This window comes from Marmota marmota, unplaced genomic scaffold (assembly GCF_001458135.2).
Source record: "Marmota marmota marmota unplaced genomic scaffold, marMar, whole genome shotgun sequence".
Lineage (NCBI taxonomy): Eukaryota > Metazoa > Chordata > Mammalia > Rodentia > Sciuridae > Marmota > Marmota marmota.
The window spans coordinates 816,639-830,250 of record NW_026000138.1 but is presented as its reverse complement, the minus strand read 5'-3'; the positions used below and the strand labels follow the sequence as shown (position 1 = coordinate 830,250).

The window sequence follows — 13,612 nt, the reverse complement described above, 5'->3', positions numbered from 1 at the left end:
TTTGTGGCCAATCTGCCAACGTCCGTCAGATGGGCAGCCTCCCGTGACTCGAGTAATTGCAGGTGGCTGGGTTGCAAACAGCCTTGGGCCCTGCCGGAGCCAGGGGAAACCCTCCTCCACGTCTCCTGGCCTGGGCATTGGACCTGCTCACCAGCATCGAATTGGCTGGGACTTAGATGGAATCCTTTTATATATATATATATATATATTGGGTAAGTAGAAGTTGGGTCTGTGAGTTCCCCAGAGACCTTACTCAAGTGCAGGTTGAGCCCCTGTGACCTCCACCAGTAGCCCACACCCTTGAGTGAGCCATGGACACCAGTCGGGAGATCCAGGATGGACCAGGGAAGGGGCCGGGCTGCTCTAGGCGCTTCCCCCCCTGGGCTCTTCTTCCTTGGCCACCGGGCGTCTCTCTGGCACCTCTCACCAGGGAGAGCGGCCCCTCACCTGCCCATTAACCTGAGGCCCAGGAGCTTCTGACCCAGCAGTAGAGGAGGAGGAGCAATCGTGGAGGCAGAGAGGACTGTGGACCCCCGCATGTCCCCAGTTAAGGTTTCTGCAACATTCTGCTGCGGGGTGAGTGGACTTGGGGATTGCTTTCTCTTCCCGAGCAGGCCGTGTGTATGACGGGAGGGATGGGGTGCTGATGCGGGACTTGGTGATCTGAAGCCAGGGGTTCTGGGCTGGGGCAGATGGCTGCCTTGACTAAGGCTGGCCTCGCCGTGAAGCACAGGACACATAGGGCCACCCTTGTCTGGGTGGGGGGAAGGCTGGGAAGGACACTGTCTTCTAAGAGCCCAAATTACATGTGTGCACAGCCCACAGGAAGCACAGTGTCATGACCACATTGAATGCCAAGGGCTTTTACTTCAGCTGGATGGTACTTGGGAGAATCTGTCTCTCTGGACACGTCTGAGTCTATCCAAGAAAAGCAACAGTTCTGGGACACTCTGCGCCTGTCGGCCACAAGGCCAGGCAGGAACTAGAAGAGCTGGGAACATTTTATAACACAACATGGGAAAGGAAAACCCAAACTGTCTATATGGAACCTACATCGGCTGTAGGTAAGAGGGGTGGGACCTCAGGACTCAGAAGTAGGAGGACAGGGGGACCACCCACAAGGGGGACTTGGGGCCTCTGCACTGGTCGGGGTTTCAAGCCCAGAAATTTCAAGCACAAGTGGTCAGCTGCTGGGGTTTTGAGCTTCACACACATGGGAACGTGGAGCAGTCCTGTGGGGTTCAGCCATCAGCTGCTCCCTGATTACCTTTCCTTGTCCCCTCCCCTCCACCCTCAGGTCCTAGTATTTGAATCTAGGACATCTCAGGATTTTTCTTTTATCACATGGTAAAGGGAAATTAAGATTGCAGATGCAATAAGGCTGCTGGTCAGCGGACTTGAAGACAGGGAGATTGCCTTGGTCATCCCAGGGGGCCTGCTGTCATCAGGAGGCTTAACAGGAGAGGAAGGAAATTAAGTGGAGGGGGGGGTGACAGGATGTTGGAAGGAATCAACCACCGTGACTGGCTCCCAAGAAGCCCCAGCCAAAGCACGCGGGCAGCTGTCGGCACCAGAAGAGGGAAGTGTGGCTTCTCCTGGGGGCTCCTGGGCACAGCTTGCCACACCCGCTTTCTAGTCCAGCAAGACTCGGGTCAGACGCTGGCCCACAGAACTATGATGAGGGTCAATTTACATTGCCTTAAGTATCTGAGTTTGAGGTCAGTTGTTACAGCATCAAAAGGAACTCAATACCAGGGACAGTAATATACCTACTCATGGGGCACCTGTGGAACTGCTAGTTCATGGGAAATGCCTAGAGTAGTGCCTGGCACCATGTAACGCTGGTGAGGGGGAGAGGACAACGTGGTGATGGAATGGTGATGGTGATGGTGAGAGTGGTGATGGAGAAAGTGAGGCTGGCGATGGTGATGGTGATAGTGATGATGATGATGGTGATGGTGATACAGGGAGGCCAAGGTGATGGTGATGATGATAGTGATAGTGGTGACGATGACAGTGATGGTGATGGAGTTAGTGATGTTGGTGATGGTGATGGTGATGGTGGTAAGGATGGTGGAGATGGTGATAGTGATGGTGATGGTGGTGACGTTGGTGATGGAGATGGTGATGTTGGTGATGGAGATGGTGATGTTGGTGATGGAGATGGTGATGGTGATGGTGATGGTGATGGTGACGATGGTGATGGTGCTTTTCCTCTTTGCTGGGGATGGGATCCAGGGCCTCACACATGCTAGGCAAGTGCTCTGCCTCTGAGCACCACCCCAGCCTTACACTCTATTCCAATTAGATGGTGCTGTGCTAGATCAAACTGTGCCAATGGACCTGGATGTGACCTTGGGTAAGTCCTTTGTCCCCCTGGCTTCTGTCTCTTTGTTTATAAGCCAGGTCATTTCCAAGGTCCCCTGGGTTTTGATGGCTGGAATTTCTTTTGGGAAGCATTGATAAGGCTGCTTCAGCAGAAGGGGGTGGGGTGGGGCTTGAGGAAGGTTGGCGGTGCCCGTGAGGATGGTGGCAGGGCTGAGTGTCATTATTCATGCTCTTGCAGACACGCGGGCCATTTGTAACCCAAGGAGAGGGACTCTCGCACAGGGAGAGATTAAATGGCGGAGCGTGGTGAGCTGACAGAGGAGAACCTAGTGAAAGCAGCAAAAAGATTTAAGACAGAGGCAGGAGTTAACCTTGGAGGCGCCAGGAGACCGCGACCAGGTGAGAAATAAATGAAACAATTAGCACACTCATCAAAACCATCCCTGAAAGCACATGAGCTGGGGATTCGGCTGGAGGACACGGCTTCAGGTGCTGCAGGGAGCTGGGACAGGGAGCCCATGCTTGCTCTAGGGAGGACCACAGGCCAGTGGAGGAGAATGCAGGCAGCAGCGCGAGCTTCAGGAGGGGGCCGAGCCTGGGCCAGCTGGGCAGTGCTCAGCCAAGCAGACCGCCTAGGAAGGGCCCTGGAGGCCAAGGTGACACTGACCACAGCCCACAGGCCAAGAGAACAGAGTCAAGGGCAAAATGAGAGTGTGTTTCTCTCTGACCCTGCGACCTCTTCCCCCAGTTTGGTGTGGGGGCTGGAACGTTGGGCCAGATGGCGAGTGTAGCTCCATGCTGAGGGCCACGCTGGGTGCCAGCCACTGATTGATGGCCCATTTCCACACTTCTTTCACTTGCCATGTGGTGTTGGGAGAGTCACTTAGCCTCTCTGGGCCTCAGTTTCCTTAGGGAGTGTTGAGAGCTGTCCTCATATTCTTGTATGTCGAAGCCTGAGTCCCTCAGATGCGGCTGTCTTTGGAGAGATCTTCGCTGGGCCCTGATCCAGTGTGGCTGTGCCTTGGAAGGAGAACTTTGACGGACACTCCCAGGAGGACCATGTGAAGTCGGAGGAGGCAGCCTCCACAAGCCCAGGAGAGGCTCAAACTTGGACTCAGATGTAGTTTGAGACACAGGTGCTGTGGGTGAAGCCCCGTGGTCTGGGGTGCTTCCCCCTCCAGGGAGGGTGCCTCTGCTCTGCACTCCAGATCGTTCTGGGCTGGAACATCCTTTGAAGATCGTGGATTCCAATGCCAGGGTCGAGTGGCGCCCAGCTCCCCAGCTCCAGCTGGCGCATTCTGGCCTGAGTCCTACTCTTGCATCTCTTGGGGGTGCTCAGACAGAGGCTCAACAGAGTCACCACGGTGACCACCCTACTGTGCCCTCATTGCCTGCTCTCCTTTCCCTGCTGTGAAAGCGACCCTCTCACCTGGAAGGAAAGGGCCACGGTTGGCCTATTTGGTTCCCAGGTTTTTCTGATGGGATAAATGGCCGACTTCCCAGCCTGGGAGGAGGGGCCTTCCCAATCTCCCCACCTGACTCCTCAGCCAGGGACCAGCATGGCCGTCGGTGACAGCCCACGCTAGTCCTCCCTGCTCAGCCTTGGCCTCCTTCTGTGCCCAAGAAAGACAGCAGGGTGTGGGGAGCAGAGAAACCCAGCCCTATTTCCTCCTGTGCCTCAAAACTGAAACCCCATTCATCCTCTGGCCTCCAACTGGAGGTCGGCCTTGTGTTCCTTTCTTTGGCTTCTGGCCTGTGACTTGACAAAAAAGAACCTGGCGTCCTGTGGGCCAAATCCGGAGGTTTCTTTGCTTTCTTTCTTCTCCCCTGCCCACCCCTCCCCCCAGGGTTTAAAGTCAGTCTCCAGATGCCCACTGTCCTGCTGGTTTTGAGTTCAGCCAGGCAGGATTTCCTTACGGGACACACGGCCATTCTTTCCCTGTCCCTCTCCCCACCGCCCTCCTGTCCCTTCTCTGGTGCGGCTCAGTCTGTTTGTGGCTAACGAGGCCAGCGAGTTGACCTTGGAGTCGGGTGTGTAAAATGAGGATGCTTGAAGTCGGGCCCAGAGGCGTCTCTTCCAAATAAACCCCGGTGCCCCCGGTGGAAAATCCCAGCTCTCCAAACATGAGCCTGAGGCTGCTCTGGGCCTGAGAGGCGCTGTGTTCGAGTTATTCAAAGGACACTTCTTATTTTGCAAGGACCAGAGGTACTCTTGGAGGTCCATTCTGTCCCAGGTGGGGACGGCTGTTTAGCTGGACACTGAAAACAGAGCAATTCCAGCAGGGCCTCGTGTTGGTGACCTTGGCGGACTGCAGAGGCCGTGAGAAATCTGGGGCACGGAGAGGCTAGCGCCGGCTTGTCATAGGACAGGTGCCCCAGGACATCTGCTACAGGGCACTGCTTGTCCTGGGCTGGCCCAGGCTGTCAGGCGCTGACAGGGAGAGGGAAGGAAGACATCTCAGAGCCCTGCACCTGTGAGCTGGGCCCGGTCCCTTGCCGGTTCTCACGTTTGTCCCTCTTGTCCTCTGCTGGTTCTTCCGTCCTGCCAGTTTAACTGGAGCATCCACAGCTGGACTCGCCCTCCGGCCCTTCGGGCATCTGCTTTGGTCTGGCCTCCCTGGTGGTGGCTCTGCAGGTGTCAGGGTGGCTGTCCACTCCGGGTGTCGGCGTGGCTTTCTGACACCAGTACACCCGGCATCTGTGGCCTCTCAAGAGGAAGAAGGCCTCTCTTCACACCCGAGCTTCCCGGGTCACCATAAGCAGGGAGTGACTCTAGTTTGTCCTTGCTCATGAGACCCAAAGAAGTGACCCCGCCTTGTCCTGCTTTGTGCCTTTGTCCTTTTACTCTTCACCACATGGTCATGGGATGGCTGGTTGTCAGCTGGGCAGGTCCTCCAGAGGCCCCGTGGCTTGGTGTCCCCAGCAGGGCCTCCGGGAGGAAGGAACATGATGGTCTGTGCCTGCCCCTCGTGGCCACATGACATTGTCTTCGCCATCAATACCTCTGAGTGACATGAGATTGGTGTCTCCAGAGACCTCCCGGGGCTCACACGGTGCCCTTTTCTTGGGGGTCCTGTGTTACCCTGGGCTGCCGGGAGCCGAGGCCACAGCCCGCTCCTCGCCCGAGGCTTTCGAGACCAGGAATTGGGAGCTGTCAGGAGTGCCTCCATGTCTGTGGGTTTCTGCTCAGAGCGGGTCACCCCTAAAGGCATCAGGGGCCGAGTCCAGATCCCGATGAGCCCTGGGGTGGGGGACCCCAGGCCCCCGTGAAGGGTCTCCCAGGGATGCCACCCAAGGCAGTGCCCCTGGCCTTCTAATTCAGAGCTGGGAACCTCATGGGAATTTAGAGTGTTTCCCAAACATGTGACATTTTCCTGCAGTGCCAGAGCTGGCCCTGCCCCACCCCACCCTCAGCTTTAGCTCTGCTTAAATCTCCAGTGACACCGAGGTTGGACAGCCTCCACTGAGCAGGGGGCGCTTGGGCCATTCTGCATGGAAAGTGTCATCTGACTTACAGACCACCGAAACACCGGGGTGGACCTCGGGAGACAGAAGGGCCCGAGAGACCCTTCCAGAGCTGGGCTGACAGCAGGGGGTGTGGCTGGACGATGTTGGAGGGCGGAAGTACTGGCTACCCCACTCTCCCCAGGGCCTCGAGCCACACAGCCAAACAGACTATAGACCCACTCAGGAGCGAGGGGCACAGAGCAAAACCCCAAGGACACAGGGGTCGGGGTGGCCTTGGTATGAGTTAAGACAAAGAAAGAAATTCACAAAAAAGCTCAGACTGCCTAGAGAGCTATATAATTGATCTTGAATCAAGCAGCACTAATGAAATCATTATAAAAATCAAGGAGAGTTCCGGAAACGTGTGTGGGGAGTCTCTCACTCCACCAGGAAGACTCTACCAGGTTGTCAGTGCAGGCTGTCACCCCGGGCACAGGGGTACAGACAGTCCCTAACTTGGAGTTCACCACTGGTTTGGGTGGAAATCTGAAATTCGATTCTTTCCCCAGATTCTGCCCAAATGGTCCCAGCTGTTCATCCGGTGGGTTCCTCTCTACCCCAGGTGACGCTCTGTCACATGCATTCTCTGATTCCTTTCAAGCTGCATTCTTTAAAGGCAGTCTAACAGCCGGGTGCAGTGGCACACATCTGTTGGTGCAAGAACTCAGGAGGCCGAGGCAGGAGGACCGTTGGAGCCCAGGAATCCAGAACCAGCCTGGGCAAGGAAACAGGACTGTGACTCCAAACTAAGTGAATAAGAAAATGCAGTTTATCAAAATGGCTCTAATCCATAGAAAACCAACACCCCACTCCCTTGTCCCTTCTGTCAGTGAGCTATTCCTGCAGGTCAAGTTTTCAGATGGCTTTTGGGCTTGTTCTTCAAATCTTCGAGGATCTTGATTTGACTCACAGTGAGCCGGCACACAGGTCTTGGAGAGAATCCAGGTCTTTGCCAAGGTCGCTGAAGCTACGGTGCATGGAGGGCATCGACCCTTAAGTTAATCTGCACCCCGGGTGGAGAATGAGGGGAGGGGAGGGGAGGGATGCGGCACCCTTTATTTTTAAGCCCTACATCCGGAAGCCCACTGAGACTCTGGCAATAGAACTTTCAAACTTTGTGAAGCTCATAGGTGAAACCCCCAGAGTGGGCTTTGCCCGGGCCATGTTCATGCGCTAGCCCAGCTCAGCCCAAAGTCCCTGCACCACGCAGGGCACTGGCCTGGACAAGGACTCCAGCATCCTGTCCTGACAGGGGTGCCTGCCCCAGGGCTCGGCCGTGACTGCCCCACCTGCCCTGCCTTTGGGACTCCCAGGTTTCAGGTGCAGCATGGCCTTTGCAAAAGCCTGTCTCCTTTGAGCTTAGTTTGGGGACAGGAGCCAGGGAGAGCCGAGCGGGTCAGAGGGTCCACCCTGGACTCAGGTGAGAGGAGACGGTGAACTGGGCTGGAAGCAAAGTGGCTGCTCTGGGGCCAGGAGTGCTTGCTGGCCGCCTGCATCTCACCTGGGTGCTCTGGTTAGTTTCCTGTAGGACATTCTGTCACCTCAAGTCCCTTTATACCTTTCTCTCCCCTCAAACACATGCCCAGAGGCAGGAGGGAGACATCAGGTTCCTCCCTGTTGGCCACCTGCTTCCTGGACTTCTGCTCAGTCCCCTGAGTGACATCATTAGCTTCCTCTCAAGGGGCCAAAGGACACAGGGTCACTGTGCCTCAGGGCCAGGCTGAGCATCCGGGGTGTGCTGGGGACGTTCAGGCAGCCACTGTCCAGAGAGGGCGAGAAGGAGCGTGTGTGTGTGAGGTGAACATGACTGATCCAAAGGCACGAGGCTCGGGCTGGGTCTTCAGTCTGCAGGGCTGGGACCCTCAGGTGGTGACTCCTGCCACTGTCCATGACCAACAACGTCACTCACACACAAACGTCGGTGGGTGTCTTCATTGACGTCCACAAGAAAGACAAAAGCGAAATGACCGGGCGAGTGTTGGAGCTTTGTTTGTTCACCAGTGATGGGTCTGACTTGGCCCGGTTGGATGACGGTTCTGGAACATTCCAAGAACAGTAGCTCTGTTTTTTTCGGGTGCTGTTGATGATGTAAGAGCCACAATACGCACGTGGAAGAGCTGTGCCATGTGCCTAAGTCTCGCCTTATTTTTTTCAACCTATGAAGTCTAGACAATCAACAGAACAATAAAGACAGCCCAGCCTCCTCCCCGCCAGCTTCCAGCCTCCATCTGATACCGGGTGGCCTCCCCCAGGAGCAGAATGCAGCATAAACACCCTTGGGGGGCACGGGCAACAGCAAAGTCCTGCAGAATAATCACAAAGAGGTGAGGTTTGAGTGTTCATGATCTTTATTTTAAATATAACTCATTTCATTTTAAGTTCATATTCAGTTTTGATGAGTAACCTGTTGTAAAATTCCTGAAAATATGCCGATCCATCACTCCCAACAGGGAATGGAGAGACTAGGAAGGGGCAGGCACTGGTGTCCTGCAAGCTGTGTTCAGCAAGTGACGGTGGGGAAGGCTGAGCCCTCTGAGGAGTCCCTGTGTCACTCCCGTGTGCTGAGAACCCACCACATGCCCGTCAGGGATCAAGAGCATTTCAATTCAAGGATCTTTGTCATAAATACTTGCAAATAAGATGCTTGTGAAGTGTTTTTATTATTCTCATTTTATAAACAGAAAAACGGATAGAGAAATTGACAAGGTCCCCAGGGAGCTGATGGGAGAGCCCGGATTCCAAAATGAATTAAACCAAGTCCGGAGTTTAGAGCCACCTGGTTTCTACCTTCTGGCTGTGTAGACCTGGCCTGGGGGGAGGGGGGGACGTCCGTTTTGGACCTCTGCCTTTCAGGGGAGATCACCCTTGAGGTTTCCCAGACTTCAAACTCCCCATCGCCTGGCCAAGGCCAGTCTCCCATCTCTGGCTGGTGAAACCGCCTTCCCGGCTGCCTTGGGACACAGCTCCCCACTACACGCTGTAGTTGAGAATCCACTGGCCACATCTGGAATCGTTTTCTTTCCTGTTCTAGGCCCTCCCCTTCCTCTCTGTCCATTTTTCTTCTCTTGCTTCAACCAAGGACGCGGGGCTGGGGCGGAGCAGCCTCTGGAGGCCGTGCGTGGAGGATCCCCCGCTCTGTGCAGGAGGGTCCTGTGAGGCTCCTGGGACAGGAAGAGCCACGCTGACCTGTTTCCTGAGAAACCCCCATGTTTCTCTCATCACAAATGCACAAGCATTCAAAGGGCTGGAGGCCACACTCCTGGGGACTTGCTCGGTGCCGTGGCACCTCTCAGTACCTCCCACCAGTCCAGCTCTGCAGGCTGGGATCGCACCCATCGCGCTGTGCAAACCAGTGAGGTCCTTAGCTTCTGTCCAGATGGCCAAGACCAAGCCCCAGGGGGGCACCAGGCTGTGAGGACTGTGCAGGGGCAGGTGACCAATGACACTAGGAAAGTCTGCCTTCACCAGAGGGGGTCACAGTGTGACAGCCTACCCCAGGCCCACGCCTGGGGCCAAAAAGGAATTTCAAGGAAGAAGATCCAGAGTCCAGACAGGAAGTTGCTCCTGTTGGGAACCAGCGAGCTCCTTGTTGGCACAGGTGGCCCGGGAGTGGGGCAGCCATGGTGTCAGGACCCAGCTCCCCCGGGGCACATCTTCCTGCCTTTGATTCTGCCATAGCTTGATGGGTAGCCCTGTGCCCCTTTCATCCCAACTACAAGGACAGCAGAATTTATCTAATTGCCTACAGCATTCCAGAACTCTGGAATCCTTTAAAATTGAGCTCCCCTGCCCCCACCCCACATGACCTCTCTCTTTGGTGGTTTTATTAAAAGGTCTTTCACGTGGATTATGTAAAATGCAACATATCTACGTGACGCCCAATTCCAGAAATGCACGATAAACAAAAGGACTTGCTTTTTAAAGGTTTTTCTCATGACAGCCGTCACCACCATCATGGACGTTCCCTTGGCCGAGAAGGTTGACTCGTGGTCATAAACCGGCTCTTTCCTCTTGATAATCCTGTCTGACTCTCCAGCTGTCTAGACAATGGAAAAATTAACACCATGAAACAGAATAGCTCAGAAACCTTTGGAGTCAGACACTTTTTAAAAAAAACTTCGGAATCTGTGGTGGGAAACTTGAGACCAATTAGTTAATTATGCAAGGAATCTGTCCAGAGCACCAACCGCAAATAATAACAAGTCTTCCGTATGAAGAGCGTTTTAATACCTAGAAAAAGGACTTTTCCAGAGTTCTCCTTTTTGATCCCTTGGAATGTGCGACTCTCTTTCTGGGGGCCTTGCTCCAAGCTCGTGAAGGCCACCAGAATGTGACCCTTCAGGGCTGCATTGGGATCTTCACGTTCTCTTCTCTAACACATGAATTTCTTGGTGCATTCAGAAGGATCCGTTTGTGTCCTGGTTGAGAGCACAGAAAATTATGCATAGTTCTTAAAAAAAAAAATTCTTAAAATCCTTCACTGGCTCTCCATTGCTCTGAGAAACAAAACCCCTAAAATTTTAACGTGGTCACTGAGACCCCGCATGATTGGGTCACAATATACTCTATTTTATTTCTTGCCAATTTCCCTTGACCTGTCTCCCCTCTATCCAAAGTGGATTTTTAAATTTCTTCCAATTGTGGTGCCTCTCCAGCCAAGGGATAAGCCAGCTACAGCCCTGGCCTCATCAGACCCTCCACCTGCTTTTGGAAATACAGTTTTATTTGAACTCCACTTGTGATGTTCCTTTCTGGATTGTCTAAGGCTGCTTTTTTGCTGCGATGGGGAGAATGGATGCCGTGTGGCTCACTCAGGCTAAAATACTACCTGGCCCTTTACGGAAAGTCTTACTGACCTCTGGTTTGTAGTGATACACCGGTCCCTAGATTATTTGGCAATCTGTTTGTTTCCTTTCTAGGCTCTGGGCTCCACGTGGGCAGGAGCTAGGTCATATTCAGCCCAGGACCCCACATTTCCAGGGATCAGCACTGAGAACTTAATTAGCACGTGGAATGAACAAAAAAAAAAAAAGAAGAAAAAAAAGAAAGGAGGAAGGAAGGTTGAGCGATCCTGCGATTATTTGTGATTCTGAAGATCTGAATCTTGAGTTCAGTGGTGCTGACCTGTTTTCCTCACCTCCCAACATTTGCAACTTCTTTTGGAGCGTCCCACAAAGCTGTCCACAGGATCAGCAGAGATGGGACTGAACTCCAGCCACTGGGACCCGAGGGAGCCTTAAACACATGCTAGTCATCTCCCGAACTGACTCGCCCATCACGGAGATTTCTCAGAGATTCGCTCCACCGAGTCCTTCTTCCATGTGGAGAAGTGTAAGATACTTCTGACCAGGCTGTGATGCTGCAGGAAAATGCTCCCTGATCTCCCAGGGAGCCCCGCTCTTAGTGTGTGGGGCTTCCAGGGGCTAAAGACCGTTCACGCTGTGGGTGGTTTTAAAATATATCCAAGGGTTCTTCAGTGCTCCTCCTACAGAGAGATGGGGTCTGGGGCCTTCTGGGTATCCTGGTGACTGCTCTGACCAGTAGACCCCCTGTGACCTCCAAGGGTCATGAAATGCTGAGAAGCACCCCTTGTTCCCTGGGACCTCTGTGAGCCATTTTATAAGAAAACAGATTACCTGGAACCCTCCCCGTGAGCCCTGCTGACCATCCTTACTGGGCCCAGCCCCCATGAATGCGGCCAGCTGGACCAGCCACACCTGCCCGTCAGCCAACCCAGAACCAGGAAGTGGTTCCTGTCCACACCACGTCCAACAGAAGAGCCACCAGCAGAGCCCTGCCTGAATTCCCAGCAGCAGGACTGTCAGCCATGATAAAATGGCCCTCACTTGAAGTCGCCCTGGTTTGGGCTCAGGGGTTACCCAGTCACGGCTCTCCTACTGTGACCGAGCTGGTGATAAGCAGGTACCCGGCTCAGGTTGGCAGCACGTGGGAAAGCACCGACTCTACCTCCCCACGCACTTCTGGCTTGGCAGAACAAGAGAGTCCAGGTGAAGATGCAGGCTCTTTCACTGTAACAAACATGGCAAGGACACATACCGTCATAGTTCTGTCACTGTTGGAGCCAGGGGCCCTTGGCCTCGTAGCTATGGGAGGCATCGAATGCTTGAGGACTAGGCCGTAGGAATCTTAAACAGTGCTCTCTCTTTCCAGACCAGGGACCTTGGCCTTCCAATGCTTGGGTGGACACAGGGGAGCTTCACTGGAATTTTCCAAGAGCTGGCAGGGACTGGAGCCGGCTGGGTGGCTGCCGGATGCTGGGTGAGGGGAGGGAGGAGTAGAGAAATACAGGAAACCTGAGTTTGTCCCCGGAGACGCAGTGGCTGGGGACCAGGTCCTACCCCTCCCTGCTCCAGTCTCCCCACGCCCCCCCACCAGGACTCCCTTGTTCTTTTTTATATTTTAATAAGGAAACAGTTGACATAAAAGTAAGCAGGTCTTTCCCACTGCACACAGGTCTTCTGACGAGCAGGGGCCATGTCACATCACGTGCATCTCCCTGTCCAGCGCTGTGTGGGCAGGTGACTGGCTCCATGGGGGTGTCCGTGGGGGGACGTGCTGGACATGCCTGGGGGATTCAGGTCTTAGCACTTGGAGTGTGTGGATGTGAAGCAGAACTAACTGGCCACAACGCAGCCACCTCCCCTCCTGCTTCTCGCCTAAAGTACAGCATGTTTACCCCGGGGACATTGGATTCCTGCCCATGGCGGTTGGGATGTGGCTGTGGTCGCTGGCACCCTGGCATGTCGAGAGAAACTGATACCCACTCTTTCCGTAAATCATGATGTAGGAACTCTAGCCCCGGAGCCGAGGCCTCTCCCCCACCGCTGGAGGGTCTGAAGGGGGTGACCGCCAGGGGAGGGACCGTGCATCCCAGAAGGAAGGATAATTTCGCAGCAGCAATTTCCAGTCTGAAGAAAAATGGAAAGAATGTTGGCTCCCGGTGCAGCAGGGCTGGAGGGACTCGGCTTCCCATCCAGCCCAAGAGGACCACCGCAGAGTCCAGCCAGGAGCCGACTCGGATCGGAAAGAAATGACCCAGAACGGAGAGTCTCCATTTCCTTCCTGTGTGGTTGGAAAATTGAAACACCGGGTCCCCCCTGGGCTCTGGTGGAAACAGCTGCCCACTCCCTTAAAATGGACCGAGCTGGCCTGATGCACTCCCGGGTCTCCTGCTGTCACCTGCTGCGGGCTATGGCCCTTCCCTGCTGGAGCCCAGGGCTTCCAACTGTTGCCACAGGGCCATTTCCACGTCCAGCGAAGGTGGCTTTGGTATTTGGCCCAGATCACAAAAGATCTGACGGGAGTGACTGTAGAGGAGGAAAAGTGTGTTTGCCCTCGAGTTTCAAAGGTCTCAGCCCTGAGAGGCCACTCCGCTGCTCCGGGCTGGAGGTGAGGCAGAACATCATGGTGGAAGGGTGTGGAGGAGAGCAGCTGGGGACACGGCACCAGGAAGCAGAGAGAGAGCTCCGCTCAACCAGGACAAAATATCCGCCATTTGCCCAGGGACCCACCTCCTCCAGCCACACCTCCTGCCTGTAGGCACCACAATGGATTAATCCACTGATTAGGTTGAGGCTCTCGTGACCCAAGCATCTCACCTCTGCACTTCTTGCATTGTCTCACACAGGAGCTTTGGAGGGTCACCTTGTGGCTAAACCATAACATTTCAATGGCCTCAGGATGTGGTTTCTGGCTCTTTCTCTAATTCCTAGCTATCTGCTCCATGCTGAGTCCCTTCTTGCCTCCTCCTGGTGGC

The 13,612-nt window shown here is 54.5% G+C and overlaps 2 long non-coding RNA genes across 2 annotated transcripts; one reads left to right on the top strand and one right to left on the bottom strand.

The window, feature by feature from the left end:
* Positions 1-258: 258 nt before the first annotated feature.
* On the top strand, positions 259-8,179 carry LOC107156364. Its single transcript, XR_001505349.2, has 5 exons — positions 259-576; positions 819-1,064; positions 2,309-2,359; positions 2,567-2,727; positions 3,281-8,179. It is a non-coding gene; the product is annotated as an uncharacterized LOC107156364 (long non-coding RNA).
* LOC125611238 lies at positions 8,161-10,248 on the bottom strand. The gene is made up of 2 exons (XR_007341375.1): positions 10,066-10,248; positions 8,161-9,875 (listed from the first exon to the last, which is right to left on the bottom strand). It is a non-coding gene; the product is annotated as an uncharacterized LOC125611238 (long non-coding RNA).
* Positions 10,249-13,612: the final 3,364 nt, after the last annotated feature.